Genomic DNA, 24,769 nt, shown 5'->3' with positions numbered 1-24,769 from the left:
GGGGAAAGAAAAAGAGTTGTGGAACTGTGCCATGTACTACCCACTCACTGCACCAAACTCACAACAGATAATGCATATAATAATACAATCATCCTTTTTCTTTCTTGCATGCTTTGATCAGCAGTGAAATAGTTAATAATATTTACATTAACTTAATTAGGCAGCTGACCTAACAGCTCATTGAGAGGAGAAGAGGCAGCTTAAACCTATTATTTCAGGCTTTCTGAAATCACAGCGTATAATACACTTGAATACACAGTACAAAGGGTTTCTTTAAAAGTATTAGGTTCAGAAAATTCCTTTTAAAAACATTGAAGCTGAGATTCGGGAGCACATGATGACTAATTGGGGGAAGTTACAGTATAATGAAACCCACATAAAACCAAGTATGCTCCCTATTCAATGCCCAGGTCTACCATTGACTGGTCTTAATAAGATTTTGTACTTACATAAAACTTTACAAATGTTATTTAATTATGCTTCATAACAGCTGTAGGAGGTAAGTCAACTTCATTAATCCCATTTTATTAGTGGCGAAACTGAGAGGTTAAGTGACTTGTTCAATGTCCCATATTAAGTCAGTGTCAGAAGTAATATGGGAACCACAGTCTACTAGACTGCAGTGTCTACTGGGCAACCCACTTAGCCCTTATTAACAAATTTCCACATCATAAAACAGGATTAATGATATCTACCATGCTCATGCCTCACTTAAAGTGCTATACAAATGCAAAGTATTATTTGAGACAGTGGGGGAGACAGGATCAGATCAGGTTCCAAGTTCTGTGCTATGGGCCACTAGATTATTCTGCTTTATTATTCTGCCTTTCTGAGAGATGCAAACACAGAACAATTTTCACTTTAGTCCATGGTAAATAATGTAAACTTTCTAACAAAAATGGCTGTTCAATTTTTTTTCATGCAATACTGTTAAATACTGTCCAGGCCCACAAAATTCAGAGGATACTAAATTACATAAAATGAAATAGTTGCAAATTTCAAACTAATGTTGAGAATTTGGCCTAGTTTTGCCTGATTCTAGGTGCTGTATGGTGGGAATGGTAGGGAGCTTTGAACAGCTCTGAGAGCAAAGGGTCACATTTTCGCAAACATCCTCTGATTTTGTGCCCCAAACACTGCAAATACAATCAAATCCAAGCATAAATGACAGAATTACCCACTTTAGGAATGCAACTATAGTTCCATTTGCAAGTCAGGTGGTTGGTGTCTAAATGCTAACATTTATGTCCATTACTGAGTTTTACAATTACCTTGTACCAGCCATTGACTTCGAGAACAACATTGTGGATACAAGCTTAGGGGCTGGATTTGGCTGGTTGCGTCAATGACTAATTGTGGTACCCATATGAAAGTTAGCAAACCTCACATACGCACTGGACATATACTTAATAAATTAATAATCCTATACGTTTCAATGGCTGTGATCTACTTTTTTGCTGGCTGGAAAGGAGCCAGAACTATCTAATCTCTAAGCAGAAGGAAGAGGCTCCTCCTTATCTCTGGGCAAATATGTAAGCCTCATGTTTTGAAGAATTTAAACCTCTCCAACCTTCTGTATCTCTCTAATATTTATCATGAGCTAAACTGTGCTGCCCTTTGTAGCCTGATCTATAAAGTGATATTTAAATCTATCTACTGTGCAGGGTCTGAGAGTGTTCTGCCTCCATCTCAGCTTGAGTGGTGAGGTTGTCATTAGAATGAGGCCCTCAAGGAGCAACAATCCACTGTGTATTTTCTGACTAGCTAAGTTATAAATTTTATTAGTAAAACAAAGAAAATCACAAGTGCTGTAATATAGCAAAGGAGATAGAGACAATAAAGAATGTCCAGCACTTGCACTACATGCCGCATCCCTTGAGGTCCATCCCCAAAGTAGGTCAGGTGAAAAAAAAATATGCTTATAAGGCAATATGTTCCAGTGTATTCCACTGCTTACAGGCTGGGTTTCACATTTTATAAGGGGTTATGCCTTAACCTACCGTACTTTATACATATTCAGTTACGGTTTCAGCCTCTTTTCCTTACACATACTTCCACACTTCAGTAACATTGGGTTCCCCAACATCAATAGGTCAATTAGCCATTTATGTTATACTCATTAGCATTTATGTCAATTAATTGCCATGCTATGTCCGCAGTTGGTACATATAAGTTTCAATTAAGCTCAACATCCTTTAAACTTTCCCTAAAATTCCAGAAATATATTTTTGCAGTTCCATACCTCTCCTTTTCCCAGCACATAACACTTTTGTTTACTATCATATTCATCTTGTGATGTAGGGTCTTTTACTGGTTAGTTCCTATGCCATGCTACTCATGTCAAGCTATTCCTTGAAGATGCTAAGCTAATTGTCATATAAGCCCAAAGGTCCTTGTGTTACACCTTTAGAATACCTGTGTCCTACCTATATATATATAGCTTTTATACATATGACCTGCTACACCCTACTCATTTGGAGTAGTACCTCACTCCTTGAGCAGTCCTGCTGTAGTTAACAGGATGATGTGTGGAGTAAGGTGCTATTCAATGAGAGTAAGGTTGGCACAATCTGGTCCAATTAAATTACATACCAGGAACACACTTGAAAGTGCATTTCAAATTAAGCACTAATCATAACAACAAAAACAAAGTATAATCAAAACATTCCATCACTTTAGTGGCTGGTATTTGCCTTTAGTTTTATTGCACTTCGTTTTTATGAATGCTGGTAGAACCATCGGGTACATCTACACTGAAAAAAACCCCAACCCTTCGGCAGTGAGTTTCAGAGCCTGGGTCAACTGACTTGGCCTCGCGCTACAGGGCTAAAACCAATAGTGTAGACATTCTTTCTCATGCTGGAACCAGGCTCTGAGACCATCCCCTCTCCTCAGCCCAAGCTGGAATGTCTACACCGCTATTTTTGGCTCTGTAGTGCAAGCCCTACAAGCCTGAGTCAATTGATCTGGGCCATGAAACTCACTGCTGTGGTTTGTTTGATTGGTTTTGCACCGAGTACATTTTTTAAGGGTAACAAGGATATGGCAAACAGTGATCCTTGCTATAACATCCCTTGGCCTAACAGCTATTTCTGTCCTCACCATTGTTCCAGTGTTTTCCACCTGCGGTACATATCCTTGGCTTTGATCCACATTTTAGACATTCTGAATGTAGGCCCAAGAATCCTAACAAAATGGAAGATGGAGATTTGAAGGTTCTCTTAAGTCTGATCCAAACTTTGGTATATTGGTATAGAGAAATTCCAGAAGCTACACAAGAGAAATGCTGAAGTGAAGTAAATTCTGAGGATTGGGTGGGAGTCAATTTGTGTTATATTTATGCTGTCACTCAATTGATTTGGCCTGAGTGAAGTGATGGGTCTGATTATTTATTTAGTGTATTTTTAAAACTTTTAAAACTTTTGTACTTTTTAAAAATATCACACTCCCCAAAAGAGAAGAAAGTAAATAAATAAATAATAAAGCAAGATGACTAGTACATTCATTTCATACTAATACCCCAAATGTGTTTTACAGTTTATTTCTATTTCGTAACAGTGATGATGTCTGAAGTCTGATCTGCATGTGCTTGTGGCTGATCTAAATTCCTTCCCATAATTTTATTGTTACATTGTTTTTTTGATGAAAGAGCAAGACACTGAGCATATGCCTATAAGGCAATGCAAAGACATTCAGGAGATGCACTTAAAATTCTGTTTAGGAATGGGGAGAAGGATTGTAGCTCTTTCACTAAGCCAATATAATAAATTTCAGAGATGTGATGTCAGCAGAAAAGTCCTACCTGATGGCATAAGCTTCTGTAAAATATTTACTAAACGAGGGAGCACCTGTCTTTTTGACAAAATTTAAGACTCCATTTAAAAAATATTCAAGCCTTTCAAGCTAATTTTCCATATTTTATTCAGAAAAATCGTACAATATGCTGTGCTCAGTACAGACTGCCTATAGTAAATCAGCGTCCCATCTTATCACATCCTCACACAACAGGAACAAGTAGCTCAAAGGAGTGGAATTGGGTGGACAAGGTGACTTCCCGATTTTTTACATATTAACCATTTACCATCAAAATCTGGGCTTTCTTATGTTATTAATAAATGGAGGGGCAGATTGCCAGTCTGGCTCCTTTCATGAGCACTGTTCATACTTCAGAAAGAATCTGGTGTTCCCTGATGTAAATTAATTGTTGGCAATGGGATATGCCACTGTCATTAACAAAAAGGGTAAGAAAAATAAGTCATATTTTATACATGTCAGAAAGTGGTATACAGCAAGGGGCCATGGCAATTTAACGCAATGTTGTTCATTTATAATAGAATGTCTAGATCTGCATCCACAGAGCCATAAACTTGCACTTTACTGGGTGTATATTCTATTTCCCTAGATCACTGAAGCTATTAAACATCTGCAGACTAAGTTATTGGTATGGAAATGGAAGACAGCTACCCTGTTACATTCTTATATCTATCTCTGTCTCTCACTCATAATTTTTGAAGAACTTAGCTTGGCAAGTTTGTTTCTTTTAAAATCTTTATTGTTGTGAAGGAATAAGGGATACCTTTCCTTTGGGGTCAGAGGCCTGGAGCTGGCCTGGCTGTCTGATTATTCCTACCCTCTGCACCTGAGAAAGATGTGAAATGTAATTAGCTCACCCTTATATAAAGAGAGCAGTAGGAAGGGGTGGAGGGAGAGAAATTGCAACACCCTCCAGGAAATTGAGGGGCCAGAGGTTTTCCCCCAGTGAACTGGTACTAGAATTACTGCTGAGGGGAACTGCTCCAGAAAACCAAACAAGAGAGGAGACTGGTTGGGAATTCTGCATTGCTGAGGCTCTGAGGTGAGAGCCAGAAAATCTAGTTACTGGAATTACTGGTGTGAGAGACTAATCTGGGGGAAAGGACTGCTGTGCTTGCACAGACCTTGAAGAGTCTGCAAGGGTTTGATTATGTTCTTTTTTTTAAGAAGGGAGGACAAGCCTGTGTTTGTGCCAAAAGTAACTGCATGGAGTCTGCAGAGGAACCTTCCCAAGGAAATGAAGTTCAGGAGGGAACATCCCAATGATCTGCATGTTATCCTCCACCCATGGACACTGCAGATCCCCTTCCCATCCTAGACTACAGTGTCTTGAGTGGCACCTTTGATGTTGTGGCAGCCCAACAAGAAAATCAAATGCTCCAGGAACGTTTCAATTAAGTAGCTGCTGTAAACAAAGTGGTGACTCCTGAACACACATCTCATCAGTTTCTCACTTTGAATTATGGGATAAGATTTTTGTACTGAGTAGAGAGACAACCCCAAACTAAAGACCCCAAATATCAACTCCTAGTTCTAAACCTGCCCAGTGGGATCTCTTATGGCTAGCCCATACTCTTCCCTGGCAAGACACTTAGGTAAGGTGAAAACCCCAGAAAGTTTGTTGGCCCAATTCTTTAGGCCAGAAATGTATAAAGAAGAAGCTGCTTGTCATGCCTCAATTACCAAAAAGTAGGCCCAAGGGGGTGGGAGTGGGAACTGCGTCTCATCGCCACCCCCTTTGAGACGATATGGATGGAAATAATAGGCTAGCTAGAGAAGATCATATAAGGTCAGAAGTTCATTTTGGTGTTTGTGGACGATGCCACATTATATCCAGAGGCAATCCACTTATGAAACACCTTTGCCTCCACTATAGTGAAAGAGCTACTCCAAGTGTTTTCATGGGCTAGTCTTCCCTCAGAAGTTTTCACTGACCAAAGGAAGAATTTCATATTCCAGATGCTCCAACAAGTTTTGGCACTATTGAAAGAATGACAACTCCACCCCCAGACTGATGGTCTGGTGGAGCAGTTCAATAAGACCTTCAAGAATATGATAAAGATGTTTGTGGAGACAGAGGCCAAAGACCGGAACCATCTGCTCCCCTGTCTCTTGTTTGCAGTATGAGAAGTATCATAGATCTCTATGGGCTTCTCCCCTTTTAAGCTTCTCTATAGGAGACAGTCCTGAGGAGTATTAGACTTGGTTAAGGAGTCTTGTGAAGCCCACCCTACCCACTCTGCCAATATCCTAAAATATGTCTAGGCCATTTTTTCCTGAATTAACCTATCTCAGGCCCAATAGACCTGCATATAGCAATACACTAAAGGGGCTAGAACAGTTGTGGGCAACCTGCGGCCTGCGGGCCACATATGGCGCCATCAGGGTAATCCACTGGCGGGCCGCGAGACAGTGTTTACATTGACCATCCACAGGCACGGCCACCTGCAGCTCCCAGTGGCTGCGGTTTGCCATTCCCGGCCAATGGGTGCTGCAAGAAACAGTGGATAGCACGTCCCTGTGGAGATCATCAAAGAGTCCCCTGGCCCGGAGTAATCTGGTGGTTATTGTGCCAAAGCCGGATGGGACCATCTGATTTTGCATAGACTTCTGACTTTGATGCATATCCAGCGTTAATGATCTTCTGGATCACCTTGGTCAAGCTAAATTTATCAGAATATTAGATCTAACTAAGGTCTATTGACAAATTCCTCTCTATCCTGATTCCCAGGAAAAAAATACCCCTGTTTTACTCCAGTGGGCCTATTCCAATTAGTTTCCATGCTTCCAGGTTTCACAGGGTGCCACCCAAAGAAGTGCTAGGTGGGAAGAGGGGAAATGAAGTATTTGGAGCATCTAGTAGGGAATGGTAAGGTACAACTCTACTGGATAAAGTTGAGGCTCTAGACAAATCCCCCATGTCCTGAACTAAGAAGCAGGTCTGGGCATTCCTAGGCTTAGCAAGGTATTATGCACAATTTGTGCCTATTTTTTTCTTTTTAGCAGTGCCTTTTTCTGACCTTATTAAGAAGTCAGCCCCTTTACAAGTCACATGGTCCCTCTAGTGTGATCAAGCATTTTGGAAAATTAAGTAAATTCTCTGTAATAAGCCAGTATTACACAGTCCCAGTTTCTCATAAGAATTCATTTTGCAAACAGGTACCTCACACCATACTGTGGGCACAGTGCTAGCCCAAAATTTCCAGGGGCAAGAGCATTCTATCCTTTACCTGAATAGAAAGCTCCTTGATCAAGAAACCTGATGTTCTGTCCTCGAGAAAGAGTGCTTGGCACCAAGATACTACCTATTTGGAACACCCTTTGTCCTGGTCACTGACTATGCAACACTGAAGTAGCTCCAAATAATGAAGGACTTGAATGCCCATGTTGCACAGTGGTACTGAGCTTTTGATTTCAAATAGAGTATTGGCTGGGGAAGGACCACTGGATTGCAGATGTGCTTTCAAGAACTGAAAAAGGCAGTAGGTTCAGTGGTGTGTGCCCTAATAGGACCATTCCAAACTGGGGGACGGGTGGTATGTAATAAGGGATATCCCAGTCTGCCGCAGACTTTGAAGTAAGAGTCTGCAAGGGTTTGATTATGCTTTGTTAAGAAGGCTCAATTAAAGTAACTACCCCTACTGAGAAATAGCTACCCTGGATTCCTTGGAAATAAACCTCAGAGAGTGAGCTGACCCCAGTAGGTCTGGTCAACAAACCTTAGGGCTGGTCTACACTGAAAACTTACATTGGCATCAGAAAAATCCACACAGTGAGAGATGTAGCTATGCTGACCTTACCCCCAGTGTAGACAGCACTAAGTCAACAGAAGAATTCTTCCATCAACCTAGCTACCATCTCTCCAGGAGGTGGATTAACTATAACGATGGGAGAAACCCTGTAGCATTTTAAATGTAGACATATCCTTAGTCCGATAGGAGAAGGCTGCTATTATATAGACCTAATCCATTACAATTGTATAGTCAAAAGCTTGTCATTTAATCAATACAGTTTCTTATTGATGATGTAACTGAGAAAATATAAATACAATGGCTACATGAGGACCAAGTCCTAAGCTGGTCTAAAACGGTGTTGCTCTGTTAGCCTTGCATGTTTAAGAATAATACAAAATGTATAAAATTGCTAGAGAAATTTTCACTCACAGATGTCATAATTGCCAGCAGTACTAAGAATTAGCATATAACTGTCATAAGTATATTAACAAGATTCATGTTAAGTAACACCTGAGAAACAACTGAGAAAACCAGTCAAAATATAGCCCTGTCATTTATCAACCCGTTCATACTATTCAAAACACATACTCTAATTATATGTCCTACTACTTAAGCACTCAGTAAAATTAGAGAGCACTTTCCTAGGGATGTGGGAAGAAGAGAAATGAGCTATGATTCCTGATATTTTAGCTGTCCAAGGTAAAAATGCTCATTGGTGATAAACCATGGTTGCAACCATTGCCTCACCTTTGATAAGATTTAGGTAAAGAGGCACAATGGATAAAGTGGTCTGTTGTTCCATTATTTGAACCCTGTAGATACCTACAATTCAAGTATTTGGGGGCAATCGTCACTGATGAAGGATCCAAGGCAGAAATTTGGGCAAGAACTGCACAAACAACAGCAGCAGTGTCAAAGCTAAAGCCAATTTGGAGGAATAAGAACATCTCCCGAGTCCCTGGAATCCAAACTGAAACTGCTGCACGCATTGGTCATCTCCATTTTTCTGTATGCGTGTGAGACATGGACCCTCGCGGCAAAACTTGAACGGAAAATACAGGTAGTAGAGATGAGATGCTTCCGTAAAATCCTGGGCATCTCCTACTTCGAGCACGTCACTAATGAAGAGGTCCGCAACATCATCACCCTACACGCTGGGTCATATGAAGACCTCCTGACAACCGTAAAGAAGTGCAAGCTGAAGTGGTACAGCCATGTAACAAGATCATCTGGCCTATCCAAAATCATCCTCCAAGGGACAGTACAGGGGAAGAGAAGAAGAGGTAGACAGAAGAAGAGACGGATTGACAACATAAAAGAGTGGACAGGAATGGACTTCACAGACACTCAAGCACTAACACACAATCATAAGGGTTGAAAAGGAATGGACTTCACAGAGACTCAAGCACTGACACACAATCATCGGGGTGGAGACAATTGGTTGATAGCTCATCAATGATGGTGCCCCAACGACCAATGCGGTTATGGGAGTGATGATGATGAGATACATTCTGCCATGAAAATTCTTTCTCCTTTCCATGCACTTGCAAGGATGCTTGCTATATCAGCTCAAAGTTGTTTTGCCTCAGTACATCACATAAATAATACTAATGTTTATAAAGCACCTATCTGAACAACAGAATCTGGAGCATTGTACATGATATATAAAACTTTCACTGAAGTGGGCTCAATGCCCAGAGAAACCAGCCATCCCAACAGAACTGGTCATAACTGGAAAATTTCCAAACAGTGGAAGAAGTGGTGAGAAAAGGGAGGACAAAAGGTCAGTGTTGTACTGGCCTTCCGGATTTATAATGGCTTTACTTGGGATCTTGAAAATAATTACAGAGGAACTCACTACATTGGATGTTCTCACCACTAATACATTGATGATAGTTATACATCATTCTCTCAACATTGGTGCAGTACCTAAAAGGTGATGGATAAAAAGCACCTTGTGCCAGTTCAACCTTGGCAACACAGGAGATACAATTTGAGGATCTGGCCGAAACATTGACCTCACTCTCCACTGAGTGCACCCAGCTTCTGATCACATAGTTGGTGCACAGTGTTGAGGCTCTATTGGACTCATCATTAATTCTGAACAGGGAGGTTACAACAGAGGTGAGAAGAGCCAGAAAATGTATAGATTTTATAAGTAGTCAGAGATTGTTGTTTGCTGTTACAGTATCATTTATTAATTATTATTGTTATACACAGAATTTATAATTTGTCTCTTTCTTCTTTGATTAAGGGCTTTTTTCTCTGTTCAAGATATTGAACTTATTGGACCAAGTTAATCTTTAGTGTTAGCTCACTGAAATAATAGATTTATGACAAGAATAAATATGATAAATATTTTAAAGATCTGAGTCTTGTGCACAAGTCTGGGTCATGATCAGTTGTCACTAGAAAAGCGGAGCTCTAATTTTTTTCATGTGGGTTCTGTTGGCCCTCACCCAACATCGTGCTAAAGGTACAGGTGAATATTCATAATTAGAAAAATATTGTGGAATTATTCCCCCCAATCAATAAAACTGCCTATTCATAAAATCAACGGTAATCTGTTTTTATCTTCTGTCAGCACATGTCCTTTGCTGGTGGCTATAACTCAGCCACCCTGACTGGAAAAAAAAGTAACATATACTGTTACATAGGAGTGATTTCTTTATAAATTATGAACCAGATTCACAGATGGTGTAAATTATATCCATGGAACTGATTCTATTTACATCAGCTGAGAATCTGGCGTTATACATGTTATGATGTCCCAAAAGGCAATCATATTACATGTGAGTTAAGAATGGGATCCATTCATGTCAGTTTATTTTCACTAGTAGAACTCATGAAGAAAATGTGCTTTATGTACCTCTTGACGGGTCAGTTGTGATTGCTATGACATTAACAATGAGAAAAAAAGACAAATAGAAATTATATTTCATCAGTCATGCAAAAAGGAATCTTGTTTTAAAAATAAATCTTTTAAAAACAGTTTTTAGTGGACAGATATCCATATGATAAAAAAAACACCTCCAAATTTGTCATTAATTGATACCTTTGTTAGTAGTCTCAACAGAAAGGTCAAGATTTGAACAGGCATAAAAATTGCCTCTTATGTTTACATTTGGTCTATCCAGATCAGTACTGAGGTATTTATTCATGGTGAGATAGGGAAGTTTGCAGTGCTTTTGACTTTACTGTGCCTGTTCTATGGATAAACAGAGATACACATGCTTTGGTGTTGTCTATTTGGATTTGTTGCCCCCTCCCTCACCTGAGGGTGCAGGTCTTTCATTGATTCAGGAGGTTTCACTCTCCAATCCCAGTTATCAAGTAAGCTCGACATCTCTTTACAAGAAAAAGGACAGGGTGAGATACGCGTATAGTTGGTGCTCTGCTTTTGAAGAACCCCTGGGTCAAATTCAGCCTCTGGGTAACTGAGGGCAACTCCATTCAATTCAATTTGGCTCTTGGACTGTTATGGTAAGAGCCTTCACCATTACAACCCTTGCACCAAAGTGAACGAGGAGGTGCAAAACGGTTGTACATTAGTGTCCTATCTACATGTAAGGGGTGGGGTTTTCAAATGTACTCAGGTTTGGCCTCACTCTGCTCCCATTTTAAAGCTTCCATTGGCTTCATTGGGAGCAGAGGTAGGCTTTTGAAAATCCAATCTAATTGTCTTCAAGAGTATGAGTTTCTCACAAGAGCATCAATCTAGTGTGGGATTCAGTGGAGCAGGATGTGCAGAATGAGACACGTAAAAATCACAGACTCCATGAGTGGGGCCTTGTGCAAATGCACAAGCTGGTGTCAAGAGGAGGATGCAAAGAGTCTTCCTTCCTTGCACTCTCTGCACATGGAGCAGGCATAGGTATAGCCCTGAGGCCAAATTTACAACGGTATTTCAATGCCTAAAGATGCAGAGATGCACCTAGTGGGATTTACAAAAATGCCTAAGTGAGTTGGGCACCTAACTATCATTGACTCAAATGGGAGTTAGGCACCTAACCTGCTTGGGCACTTTTGTAAATTTGTAAATCACTCTGGCTGCCTCTCTGCATCTTTAGGCATTGAAATACCTTTGTAAAGCTGGCCCCTATGCTTCCCTGAGGCATTCACCACCACAAAAAGTACATTATAAAGTACCTGTATCAGTTCTATATATTTCATATCAAGTTTAGAGTCAGATTGTGCCATTAGGCCAGGGACATGTCCCAGAACCATTTCAGACCCTGAATAGTCCCAGGCAGACTTCTTTGTGCTGTTTGCTGGGGAGGAATCCTTTTCCAAGGCTACCAATTGGCAGGAATGGTATCTATGGACCCCTGTGTGAGTGAGGACCAGTTGTTCTGCATAGCAGCAGCTTGTAGAATCTACCTAAACCCTCTTGAATCTTGGTCATGCCCTGTCCCAACCCACTGCCTATGATCTCTGGTGTAAAGAGGGCAGGAAAGGGGGTGGGAAAAATGCAGGCAGACTTTGCCCCTTAAGGCACCACCTGAATAATCACTTACTGGTCTTCTGCATTTTGGGAAGATATGGTCCCTTGTGTAATATTACATCACATGGAGCCAGATTATTTGCTTCTGACTCAGGTCTGACTCCCATTGAAATCTTAAGGTGTTTGGCCTCAGTAATTAGGCCCAAAACATATGTCATAACTGATGCAAATAAAAAGGTCTCAGCATCATACATCCCCTCAGCCGTGAAATTTCCCAATATATTTTCAAATATTGTAGGTTAGTCATTTGTGCAGTTGGAGGGTTTTGGATAGCATAGGTCAACAGAGTCTAGTAATTAAAACCATTTTGCTCATCCTTAACTGAAAATGAATTAGCATGTGCATCTTTAATTTTAGGGATAGCACGTAATAATTCTGTAGTCAAAGTTACTACAAAGAATAATGCCAACTATTTAACAATAAATACCACAATCAGCATTATACTTTTAAAGACCACAGACAACTGTCTTCCTTCAAAATTCCTTTTGAACACAAAAGAAGATGTTAATAAAGACAAGGGAAAAAAAGCAGTTACAAATCAATGTGTGTCTAATTTTGAGAAACTATTGAGTTCTCTCAGTAGTTTGATACTTTATGCATTAAGTTACTCAAAAAAGATTGCAATGTTTTGTTGGAAGTTTCAAGGACATGGTGAAGGAGAATTAAATTATCAAGTAATGTTACTGCTTGTTCTTATATTTACATTTATCTTGAATGAAGGTAATTTATTTTGGGGGCAAAGAGAATCATACATCACACTAATGCAGACTCCATGAAAAATTTGCCCTTCATGCTGTGACTGGACACTGTCAAGCAAGGTTTACAACCTTTTTATCTACATCCAAGCAAAATTGCAGTATTTAGTTATCAACGTTGCTACTAGTTACAATATATTTCCCTTGTTTGTATTTATGAGGAAATGGAGGGAAACAATTCATTTGTTAAAAGAAATAACCTCTAAAGAATAACCTCCAGAATCTGATGTATTGATTTTCTTGTGCTTCCCCAGATGGCAAACAGGTTAAACAGAACCAAGAACACCCAGAGGCAGTTACTGCTGCTTCTCTGAGGAGAATTTCAGGATGGGGAAGCTTATGCTGTCATTGTCCATAATATTGCTTGGGTTCCCTGTACATTACATACATACAAATCTCTCAGTGAAACCTGTAAGAAATCAGATTTAAAATATACTGCAGTCATGACTGAGGAGCTGTCGGTGAAACACCTAGTCATGTCCCTTTCCATTGGCACCAGTCCCATACAATATGTGTTTAGAGCTAAGATTTTAATCTCACAGATGCAGAACAGAACTAGAGTACAAGAGTCTGCCTGACAGTAAGATAATGGCAGGTTTAAAGGTTGGGCTCTTTCTTCAACAAGGAGTTAATTTAGGATTCTTTGTGGAGGAAGCTTACTGAAGGCAAACTTTTTTTAAAATGATGTTCTTCTACCTGATTCAAGACCTGCAAATTGAGGTCCTGATCCTGGAAAGATTTATGCACATACTTATCTTTAAGCATGTGAGTAGTCCAATGGTATTCAAAATTTAAGCATGTGAGTCTTTCCAAGATTGGGTCTCCACTATGCTCCCGCTATTGTGATCTGGGGAGGGACCAAATAAAAGTGAAACTGAACTGAAAAAAACTCTGGGAAGGGACAGGAAGGTGCGTAGCGAGAGTTAATACTGCTTTTCATGACATTATTTCCCCGTTTTTTTCCAGCAGTATTTCTGTCTCTGTCATTTTATCTCAATAGTTCTCTCTTTTTCAGTGGGAAGAATGATGTTTTATACCTGCTGCCCCTGAACCACAGAGCTCTAGCCATATGTATTGTCCCACAGAGACCTCTATGGGCTCAAAAAGGCTCTGAAACCCTACATCTGCTCATTTGGGAACTTCCTTGCTCCATTATATAACTACCTGGCTCATAGCCAAAGTGAGTTTGGGGCCTGTAAATAAATCCTGCTATAGATCAAAAATGAATCTTAAACACAGGGGCTGAAGAGGTCAATTCTATTTCCATTTATGAAGAGGAGTGGTGGTAGGAAAAACAGTGCAGCTAGTGAAAGACCTGGAAAACCTTTTGATTTTTTATAAAACAGGGCAAGGAATGTAGTAGAACTAGTGAGATAACATTTAAAAGTTATTCACCAGATAATATTTTCTGGCCAGAACCATTACACAGCTCTAAGCAAAACCAATTAAAATGTTGGGAAAAGACCAAAAATATACAATATATCTTGTGAAAATACTCAGAGGAGATTTTTTTTTAAAGGGGCTCTCAATAAAGTTAGGATTACCTTTAATTGAAGCATCACTGTTTAGTATATTTTTATATCTAAATTTAATGTAGAACACTACTTTTAGATATGGAGCATAGTATAGCTGGATATTAAAATAAGGAATGTAGGGGACTAGATTACTTAGGGAGTCGGCAGTGGTCTATAGATCATAACAAACCCTAGCATTCCTTAGGTATATGGCACTCCCCTGGCCCACATTAGCCCTCACTAACTTAATTGCACACACTTCTCTATGACTAGATGGTCACGTCTTCTCAGGTCAGAGTTTACGTTCTGTCTCTCTGAGGCACCCATTATCATTGAACCTCAGTTTAAAACTTTCCAGTAATGGAGAAAGGAGGTTTGTGCATGTACTTAAATTCTGTTTTAGTAAAGAAAGTCACAGAAGAGAAATATTTTAAAGAAAGAGAAATATTTTATTTTTGTATGTCATGATCCAAGAACCTTTGTAAAAGTATTTCTTTTATTATATCGATAAAGATCAACATTTTATTATTTTACCAGCTTAGATAATATTTATGTACAAAAATTAAGTTATCAGTCATTCTCAGAGTCAAAATAACATATGTATTGTCTGTAACTTCAGGTGCTTGACACAAATTTGGGGTGAGGAGGAGAGATAGCAGCATGCTGGGTGGAACATCGGTGGTTTCACAAGTCCGTTTTTACAAACACACATGCACAAGTCCTGAGGACAACCAGGGGCCAGTTCAGCTCCTGGAACAAATTAAAGCAGCATCAGGCTTTTTCAATCTGTGTCAGTAGTAATAACTCACTAGAGGTATTGTTCCAGCACAGGACTACCAGAGAGCAGCCATGTCCCCTTCACAAGCCACACCACCTACACTGCAAAAGAGCCACACTAGCTCTGTCTCCTTTATGTTAGCTCTCTAGGCAAGAAGAATTCCCAGTTGTTTCGTTCAGACACTGAATGGGCTGAGTCTGCACCCCATATTCAACAGAGTGCACAAAACCTGCAGTAGTGCTCAGATTCATACTCCTGTTGGGTTGGCCCAGTTGTACCACTGAAACAACACTCTAAGTTTCCCCCCTGCACTTGGCTGTCCCTAGGTTTTATATAATTATGCATGTGTTAAATGTGAATCCCTGCTTCATCTTGGATTTTAATACATGTTATTGAAGTGTCTCCCATAGAATTATATCCACACTGAATGTGATTACTGCTGGTGCTTGGTGCAAGCCAGAACTCAGATCTGAAACACAAACATCAAGTTTTTAAAAAGCAACAATTCTGATCCAATAATTAATGGCCTGGGTCTGTCTCCAGAATGAGTCCAGTCCAGAACTCTGAATCTCAGCTAACCCATTCTGCCTGAACCTGCAGAACATTTGCATCTGGATCTGATTTTGTGGCTTGGACCCCTCTCTAATTACACCTAATTAGGGGGCATACTCATGCAAAGTTTTCATTGTTTTGGGTGGGGGGTTTGCCTGAGTAAACAATGCAGGAATGAGCCCTAAAGTTAAGATGTTAGGGCTGATCACAGATACATTGTGTTGCTTTCAATGAGATGTTGTTGTCACAATGAGATCACAATGTTGTCACAATGAGATCACATCCTGACACAAGAAAAGTATCGAGACGTCTTAGCAGTAATTAAGTGGTGTCAGATTCTACTATAACCATATGGTAGAGTGAAATGTCTTAGTTTTGTCTTCTAAACTTACAGTGGGATCCCATTTGGTAACTGCAGAAAAGGACCTAGGGGTCACAGTGGACGAGAAGCTGGATATGAGTCAACAGTGTGCTCTTGTTGCCAAGAAGGCTAATGGCATTTTGGGCTGTATAAGTAGGGGCATTGCAAGCAGATCGAGGGACGTGATCGTTCCCCTTTATGCGACATTGGTGAGGCCTCATCTGGAATACTGTGTCCAGTTTTGGGCCCCACACTACAAGAAGGATGTGGAAATATTGGAAAGAGTCCAGCGGAGGGCAACAAAAATGATTGGGGGTCTGGAGCACATGACTTATGAGGAGAGGCTGAGGGAACTGGGATTGTTTAGTCTCCAGAAGAGAAGAATGAGGGGGGATTTGATAGCTGCTTTCAACTACCTGAGGGGGGGTTCCAAAGAGGATGGAGCTCAGCTGTTCTCATTGGTGGCAGATGACAGAACAAGGAGCAATGGTCTCAAGTTGCAGTGGGGGAGGTCTAGGTTGGATATTAGGAAACACTATTTCACTAGGAGGGTGGTGAAGCACTGGAATGCTTTACCTAGGGAGGTGGTGGAATCTCCTTCCTTGGAGGTTTTTAAGGCCCGGCTTGACAAAGCCCTGGCTGGGATGATTTAGTTGGGAATTGGTCCTGCTTTGAGCTGGGGATTGGACTAGATGACCTCCTGAGGTCCCTTCCAACCCTGATATTCTATGATTCTATGATTCTAACTGCTAACCAGTCTGGGTACAGAATTTTAGTAGGAACTGGGTAGTTTACCAATTTCATTAGGAATCTTTACTATTAACTGCAGTAACATTTTACTGAGACCTGTTAAAATATTATGCAAAAATATTTATGGTGCAATAGATATTTTTCACCTGCATTCCTCTATTTTATTTGGAACATGTGTAATATATAGATATAGATAGTTTAAATAATTTCAAAACAAGGTGAATATTTTATACTTAGCTCTTAACAATTGAATAAAGGAGGTAGATACTTGGCTCAGCCTTAATTACACAAATCCGTAGTTGAGGTTACACTCAATGTGAAATCTCTAATTAATTGTTGTGAGATATTAAAATAATTGCAGAAATATTTTTCCTCACTCAGTCTTTATGGAAAATGCCAAACTGCAGTCAGTAGGATACCACTTTTTCAGTCCAGCCTACTGTGCTTTTCTATCAGGCATGAAAATGTACATGTTATCTTCAGTGGAAATTCTTCACTGTAGATTAAAGTGCTAGATCGCTCATTGGTCAGTGATCAGTCTTCACTTTTGTCCTAGATTAAAAGGAATTTTAAATTCCATTCTGATCTGTTTTTGTTAGCTGAAGTACTCACATGAATAAAGTCTTAAAAATCCACTACTGATCCAGAGACTATAAATACTAAACCTTGTCAGGACCTAGCTTATGTACATTTTGATTCTGTGTTTAATACCGTCAGTTGCTAGGTTGCACAAATTGGCTCAAATAAAGGGAAAAACATCAGACTTGTCAATTTGAGCTGATCCACACTTCTAAAGCTCCAGCAGTCTCATGATTTTCAATACCTGAACAGGATTCATATAATTCAACTGTACTCCTTTATATATATTCCAAAAAATCTTGTTACAAAATAATTCAGTCTCTGAAAAATATAGTATGTATCTTCCACTTTGCTCTTTTGAATGAATATAAAGAAATGGTACTATAAACATTCAGCTAGCACTTTCCATGTACAAACTGTGTTGCTGAATTTACTGAAGATGTAAAAAGGACCTTTCTAGGTGAACCATGGGGGAAGGGGGTGGGAAATAGGGTAATACTGGTTCTATGTAATACAGAGACTCCTACTTCACTGGCAGAATTTCTAGGTCCCACTGGCTTCATGACCCCTTTTTTCCTGTGTAAAATGGTTAGGGGCAATGGTGAATCAGACTGAGTGTCCAGACAATTATCTCAAGTAATATATTTAACAAGCCTTTGTGTTATTGAGTAATTCCTTACAGGTGCTTAAGGGATGTGTCTGCACAGCACATTCATAGCAATGCACAAATACACCTACTGCATCATTTATTTAGGGAAAGATCTGTCATCCTTGTTCCTGTTGAGTAGTATCTTATCTAGTAAGGACTCTGGATCTTCAGTTTCATTTTGGAGGATGACAGGCTGAGAGGTTTCTGGGAGTAGTGACTCACCAGCTTTCCCTGACTCTTCAACTCTTGGCATTATGCACCTGAGCACAAAGAATTGCAAGTGTACATTGCTGCTGCAGTGGTAGGGGGAGGCTCCTGGGTTCTCCTGTCCCCTAGGGCATCCGAGGAAGAATGGGCACAGTCAGACTCTTAATATGCATATGTGCTCAGTTTTAAATCTTATACAAATGACAGTACCTTATGCGGCATTGTCATTTTAATGCTATGCCGGGGCATTAAGTTAGTACTGAGTTAGAAGAAAGGGTATGACCTTCCAATCACCATCTGCTGCAGCTAGGTGATTTCTACTGAGATTTCACTGCTTTACTGAACCTTTCTGCCCCTGCTTAGTTAGTAATATCTGACAATGTCATAGCATAAGGAGTGCAGACCATTCAGGATTACTCTCTTTCTCATAACTTATCTCTAAGTCATATGTCTTACTGGAAATTCAAACTCTGCATTTCCTTTATCCCTTATATTTGTATTTATAACAAAAGAGGGCTATTAAATTTGTTTTGTATTACTCATTTTTAATAATTTAATGTATGTTGATTATAAAGCACCTTTACTCAAATTTTCATATGCTAGGCAAAATTTTCTTAGTTATTATGCCAATAGAAATCAGGATTAAATCCCCTAAATTTAATGGCGTTATTTTACAGAGAAGAGAATTTAGCTTAATGATTAATTCTACAGATAGCTCTTTAATTGGCTATTTATTTCTTTATTTGTTTATTTTATTCTTTTAGTTATTGAATTCTGGTTCTACAATATATTTCTTCTGATCCTGGTAATATGCAGTGTGTGACACTTTTTAGATGCCTAAATGTGCATCCAAGTTTGAAAACGTTGGCCTAATTGACTTGCCTAATAACCTAGCAGATATCACTCGAATATTTGAGAATACAGCTCAGGAGCCTTGACTTCCAGTTCTCTGCTCTAACCACTCAACCCTCTATTGCCATTTCATAACTGCTCTGATAAGCCCCAGTTCTAAAACTGGCTTCAGACAGGCAAAGGAGTCCACCTGAAGCCAGTTGCAGATTTGGGACCTCAAACTACTAAAAATGTCCCAAACTCTCTATTAAGCAGAAATTTGTCACTTACAGAGCCTAATCTTTTGGATTTTTAATACAATCAGTGATTACCCTACTCTAAACCAGCTAGATCTTTTCTGTTTGCCCATTTTGACTATTTAAAGCAAAACTCAAATGTCATTTGAAAAGATGTTTCTAAAACTAGACCTAATCACAAAGAAGAACAAGTCACCAGAAAAAATAAAAGTCCTACTATCATAGAATCATAGAAGATTAGGGTTGGAAGAGACCTCAGGAGGTCATCTAGTCCAACGCCCTGCTCAAAACAGGACCAGCCCCAACTAAATCATCCCAGCCAGGGCTTTGTCAAGCCAGGCCTTAAAAACCTCTAAGGATGGATATTCCACCACCTCCCTAGATAACACATTCCAGTGCTTCACCACTCTCCTAGTGAAATAGTGTTTCCTAATATCCAACCTAGACCTCCTCCCCTGCAACTTGAGACCATTGCTTCTCGTTCTGTCATCTGCCACCACTGAGAACAGCCTTCCTCCATCCACTTTGGAACCCCTCTTCAGGTAGTTGAAGGCTGCTATCAAATCCCCCCTCACTCTTCTCTCCTGCAGACTAAATAAGCCTACTCCCTCAGGCTCTCCTCATAAGTCATGTGCCCCAGCCTCCTAATCATTTTCATTGCCCTCCACTGGACTCTCCAATTTCTCCATATCCTTTCTGTAGTGGGGGGCTCAAAACTGGATGCAGTACTCCAGATGTGGCCTCACCGGTGCCGAATAGAGGGGAATAATCACTTCCCTCGATCTGCTGGCAATGCTGCTGCCCAATATGCCGTTAGCCTTCTTGGCAACAAAGGCATACTGTTGACTCATATCCAGCTTCTCGTTCACTATAATCCCCAGGTTCTTTTCTGCAGAACTGCTGCTTAGCCAGTCAGTCCCCAGCCTGTAGCAGTGCATGGCATTCTTCCATCCTAAGTGCAGGACTCTGCACTTGTCCTTGTTCAACCTCATCAGATTTCTTTTGGCCCAATCCTCCAATTCGTCTAGATCACTCTGGACCTTATCCCTACTCTCTAGCATATCTACCTCTCCCCCCAGCTTAGTGTTATCCATGAACTTGCTGAGGGTGCAATCTATTCTATTATCCAGATCATTAATGAAGATGTTGAACAAAACCGACCCCAGGACTGACCCCGGGGTACTCCACTTGATACCGGATGCCAACGAGACGTTGAGCCGTTGATCACTACCCATTGAGCCCGACAATCTAGCCAGCTTTCTATCCACCTTATAATACAGTCATCCAAGCCATACTTTTTTAACTTGCTTGACTTTATCAAAAGCTTTGCTAAAGTCAAGATATCTCATGTCCACCACTTTCCCTATATCCATAGAGTCAGTTATCTCATTATAGAAGGCAATCAAGTTGGTCAGGCATGACTTGCTCTTGGTGAATCCATGTTGACTGTTCCTGATCATTTTCCTCTCCTCCAAGTGCTTCAAAATGGATTCCTTGAGGACCTGCTCCATGATTTTTCCAGGGACTGAGGTGAGGCTGACTGATCTGTAGTTCCCCGGATTCTCCTTCTTCCCCTTTTTAAAGATGGGCACTATATTTGCCTTTTTCCTATCATCCGGGACCTCCCTCAATCGCCACAAGTTTTCAAAGATAATGGCCAATGGCTCTGCCATCACATCAGCCAACTCCCTCAGGACTCTCAGATGCATTAGATCCAGACCCATGGAGTTGTGCATGTCCAGCTATTCTAAATAGTCCTTAACCTGTTCTTTCACCACTGAGGGCTGCTCACCTCCTCCCCATACTGTGCTGCCCAGTGCAGCAGTCAGGGAGCTAACCTTGTCTGTGAAGACCGAGGCAAAAAAAGCATTGAGTACTTCAGCTTTTTCCACATCATCGGTAACTAGGTTGCCTCCCCCATTCAATAAGGGTTCCACACTTTCCCTGACCTTTTTCTTGTTGCTAACATACCTGTAGAAACCCTTCTTGTTACCCTTCACATCCCTTGCTAGCTGCAACTCCAATTGTGCTTTGGCCTTCCTGATTACACCCCTGCATGCTCAAGCAATAGTTTTATATTCCTCCCTAGTCATCTGTCCAAGTTTCCACTTCTTGTAAGCTTCCTTTTTGTGTTTAAGCTCACCAAAGATTTCTCTGTTAAGCCAAGCTGGTCGCCTGCCATATTTGCTATTCTTTCTGCACATCAGGATGGTTTGTTCCTGCGCCATCAATAATACTTCTTTAACATACAGCCAGCTCTCCTGGACTCTTTTTCCTCTCATATTAGCCTCCCTGGGGATCCTGTCCATCAGTTCCCTGAGGGAGTCAAAGTCTGCTTTTCTGAAGACCAGAATTCTGCTGCTCTCCTTTCTTCTTTTAGTCAGGAACTCGACCATCTCTTGGTCACTGCTGCCTAGGTTGCCACCCACTTCTATTTTCCATATAAATTCTTCCCTGTTTGTCAGCACCAGGTCAAGAGCAACACGGCCCCTAGTGGGTTCCTCTAGCACTTGCACCAGGAAGTTGTCCCCAACACTCTCCAAAAACTTCCTGGATTGTCCATGCACTGTTGTATTGCTCTCCCGGCAGATGTCCCCCATGAGAACCAGGGCCTGTTATCTGGAAACTTCTGTTAGTTTTCTGAAGAAAGCCTCGTCTACTTCATCCTCCTGGTCTGGTGGTCTATAGCAGATGCCCACCATGACATCACTTGTGTTGCTCTCACCTCTAAACTTATTCCAAAGACTCTCAACATGTGTTTCTCCAGCTTGATACTGGAGCTCTGAGCAATCATACTGCTCTCTTACATACAGTGCAACTCCTCCACCTTTTCTCCCCGCCTGTCCTTCCAGAACTGTTAATACCCATCCATAACAGTGCTCCAGTCATTTGAGTTACACCACCAAGTCTCTGTTATTCCAATCACATCATAGTTCCTTGACTGTGCCAGGACTTCCAATTCTTCCTGTTTGTTTCCCAGGCTTCTTGCATTCATGTACAGGCACCTAATATAACTAGCCAATTGCCCTACTTTCTACACCCCCCTCCTTGTGTTTCCTCCAGTATCCCACTTCCCCACTTACCTCTGGGCTTAGTTCACCATCCCCCAGCGAACCAAGTTTAAAGCCCTCCTCACTAGGTTAGCAAGCCTGCCTGAGAAGATGCTCTTCTCTCTCTTCATTAGGTGGATCCCATCTCTTCCTAGCAATCCTTCTTCCTGGAACAACATTCCATGGTTGAAGAATCCAAAGCCCTCTCTCCAACACCACCACTATAATAAAGAACAATCATTACCATCAACAGAAAGCTGTTATCTTGAAATGTAATGATGGACAGAAGAAATGCAGCTCAAAAAAGTGAATGAAGGACAAATGCAGAAAACAACCAAGGTTGTTGTACAGCAAATTTTAATTAATTGAACAACTGGCTGGGGGAGATTAGTAAAGCATGTACTGCTATATTAATCAATAAAAATTTGATTTTCTGAAAAGTTCTGCAGCAACTTCTGAACTTATACATTAGTAACATATTCAGATGGTGAGATGTTTATGCTGCTTACTAAATTACATCATCAGATTGAACCAGCTGCTGGAGAAGTATTAAACTGGCAACTCTAACACGTGACAACATTATTTCCAATTATGAAAAATTGCAATGGTGGCAGGTGTTTCTAATACTTGTTTAGAAAATTTATATTTTAGCAAATTCTTTCTGCCAAATATTGGTCTTGAAAGTATGTTCAGCTCCCTCTGAGATAAATGCAAATTCTGGCTAATTCCGAGGCTATAAATAGAGCCTTATTTAGCAAAAGATTCTGTTCTGCTCATAGTCATGTTGAATACCACCAAGAATACAAGAAGTGGTTCCACTGAAGATGAGGAAGAGTATCAGCACCTAGTCCTATACATTTATTTAGCTATTTTATCAACAATCTCTTCAATTTTACTAATCTAAAAGGACTATATCGATTGCTGATAGTTTCTACGTGATCTACTCACTAAACTTCATTCCTAAGAATTTCCTGATGTAAGCCATGATTTAGCAAAGTACTTAAGCATGTTCCTAACTTTAAGCAAGTGAGGAATCCCATCAAATTAACATCTTGATGAATCATGGCCATAATTACAAATATTGGCTCTCCCTGCCTCAATGGATTCTTTGGTTACTTGTCATTATTGGGTGGAAACCTTATCTTTAGAGGATTAACATTAGGATTTTTAAAATATATTGTTAATAGACAGTGTTTCTTATTACTTCATAATCATAATGCTCACCTGTCTCAGGAGATCAAGACATACTATTAGGCAGAACTGCACAATCCAATTCTGCCTAAAAGTATCTTTTTAATTTTCTAATGATTGATTTTTGTTATTCATTATGGCACTAATTAGTGTCACTGTATATAGAAATACTTAGTCTATCTCTGCCATAAGCTTCTCCCACCTGTCCCAAGTAACTTCTATACTGAAAATGCCACTGATGCAATACAGAGGACCGGCAGCAATACACACTAGTCCGTCCAGACTCTGATGTCAGCTCTTTTATGTTTCTAAAGTGGTACGGGGATTTCATTGTTTTACTGAATGGATTTCTTTCATTGTAGAAGAATAAACAATGGTATTTTACATTTTGTGTTTGTGACGGGTTGGATCACAGAAACCCCCTTGGGAGCTGCCACCCGATGTGCAAAGACTACCCCTGCTTCTGTTTTCCCTGCCAGCTCAGGACTCCAGCACCCTGTCTTGCTGAGCCAGACACTCCCATTTGGCTCCAGACACAGACCCAGGGTCTGAATCACTTGTCCCAAAGCTGCAAGTTTACCTGAAAAAAGCTCACAGTAGTGTGCTTGTCTTTAGCACTCAGATGCCCAACTCCCAATGGGGTCTAAACCCAGATAAATCCGTTTTACCCTGCATAAAGCTTCTGCAGGGCAAACTCATAAATTGTTCACCCTCTATAACACTGATAGAGAGATATGCACAGTTGTTTGCTCCCCCAGGTATTAATACATACTCTGAGTAAATTATTAAATAAAAAGTGATTTTATTAAATACAGACAGTAGTATTTAAGTGGTTCCAAGTAGTAACAGACAGAACAAAATAAGTCACCAAGCAAAATAAAATAAAATGCACAAATCTATGTCTAATCAAACTAAATACAGATAATCTCACCCTCAGAGATGCTTCAGTAAGTTTTTCTCAGACTGGACACCTTCCAGGCCTGGGCACAATTCTTTCCCCTGGTACAGCTCTTGTTCCAGCTCAGGTGGTAGCTAGGGGATTCTTCATGATGGCTCCTCTCTCCCTCTGTTCTCTTCTACCCCTTTATATATCTTTTGCATAAGGCGGGAACCCTTTGTCCCTCTGGGTTTCCACCCCCCCCTCACTGGAAAAGCACCAGGTTAAAGATGGATTCCAGTTCAGGTGACGTGATCACATGTCACTGCAAGACTTCATTGCCCACTTGCCAGCACACACATATACA

Source organism: Terrapene carolina, unplaced genomic scaffold, assembly GCF_002925995.2.
Source record: "Terrapene carolina triunguis isolate 2854851 unplaced genomic scaffold, T_m_triunguis-2.0 Scaffold42, whole genome shotgun sequence".
Lineage (NCBI taxonomy): Eukaryota > Metazoa > Chordata > Testudines > Emydidae > Terrapene > Terrapene triunguis.
The sequence above is the reverse complement of the archived record's forward strand: the minus strand, read 5'-3'. Positions refer to the sequence as shown.